Genomic DNA, 1,676 nt, shown 5'->3' with positions numbered 1-1,676 from the left:
TTGACTTTGAAGGATTAGTTCTTGGGTTGTCTCTTCTGCTTTATTCTGAAATGGGGTCATGTGTCTTTAAAGGATGGGCAGGGCTAAGATGCTGGTTTGAAAAGGGATCTCTTGTTTGCCCATGGTGTGGGACCAACTGCTGATTGATGCAGCCTGGTGGGAGGATTTCTAGTTTTTCAAGGTAGAACTTGCCAGAGCAATGACTTTGTGCTTTTTTTCCCAAATTTGTTACATAAAGACTAGAAGATGCAAATCATGATGACTTGAAATTCAAATCACGATGCTTCTGCTCAAAGCATCATAGTTCATGTGGCTAACCCATAAGGCTGCATTTGTGTTTGGAGAACCTTTCAAAGTTAGGATGAAGATCAGTCTTTCCATGATGCCCTTTCCTTCTTCAGAATTTATGTGTTGATTGGATCTCCAATCCAGGACACAATAGCGCAGGTTCACCTTGGGGGAGTATCTTGTTGGGAGCCAGGGTCTCTAAGCTGTTTGACACCGTCACAGCAAGAAGACTCAAGGCAGCCACACTGCCTGATGGAACAACATTTCCTTCTTCAATATATATAGGGATTAAAAAAAAAAACCTAAGAAAAAATAGATATAGGGATTTCATGCATACCGATATTTATAGATCTATTATTGATTGCAATATTTACTCACCCTACTAATGGAATGACTATAAAGGAAGGATTCCAGAGAAATTCTTTGAATAAAACAGATTGTCAACTCTGTCCAAATTTAACAGGACTGCCTCTCCCTGAGGCATACAAAAGGCTTCAACATTATCAAATCTCTGAAAAACCCAACACTGGGAATTCCAAGGAGCTGTCAGAATATATACAGGGAATACAGATACAAGATGAGTCAGATAGAATTCCAGGGAAATTAATAGTTTTGCCCCCCTTACCATACACAGGAATATATGAAAAAGATGGTGAGAAAATAGTACAGGAGACCGATATGTGAACTCCAGCAGCCTCAGTTTCATGGGAAAGAATAAAAAAGTCACAGAAACTGTGGTTTCTACCAACAAGGCCTGAAAAGAAAAATTGGTTATTGTAAGAGTTAACGGATGGGTGGACAAGCATAAAGACCCTCGCTACAGACTGTTAAGGAAGTGTATCGAAAAACATTACCTACACAAAAAATATAAAAAACTTTCCATTAAAAGAATTGGTTAATTAATAACTTTAAATGAATTAAAAATTATACAATGTAGTAATAAATAAGGTAATAGACAGGTTAAGGCCATCATGGTCTGAGTAAGGATAAGAAATCAATTAACTATATGATTATTACTTAAACTTGTAATCACATGATTAAAACTTGTAACCATATGAACTATATGATTGATGATGAAAATTGTACACTTTTGTAACCAAGGAAATGATCTTAGCTTGCTTGCTTGCTTGAAACATATATGATTCTGAAACTATAAAAATAAATCCAAGCAGCTGACAGTCAGTCAACCTGCTCCTGCCTTTACCCCTTTGTTGACTCAACTCATTTCACCGATTCTATCCCTCCCGTCAGTTTCCAAGGACCCCGCAGAGGCTGGACCCCCGAAGTATCTCAAATTAATTTTATGTGATTTTTGCTGAAACCCAAAAACTTCCCCTAGAAAGGAGAATTTGACCCTCTCAAAATGAAATCTCATTTCCCCTGCAAGC

This window comes from Macrotis lagotis, chromosome 5, assembly GCF_037893015.1.
Source record: "Macrotis lagotis isolate mMagLag1 chromosome 5, bilby.v1.9.chrom.fasta, whole genome shotgun sequence".
In the NCBI taxonomy this organism is placed as follows: domain Eukaryota; kingdom Metazoa; phylum Chordata; class Mammalia; order Peramelemorphia; family Peramelidae; genus Macrotis; species Macrotis lagotis.
This window is presented reverse-complemented; position numbering follows the sequence as displayed.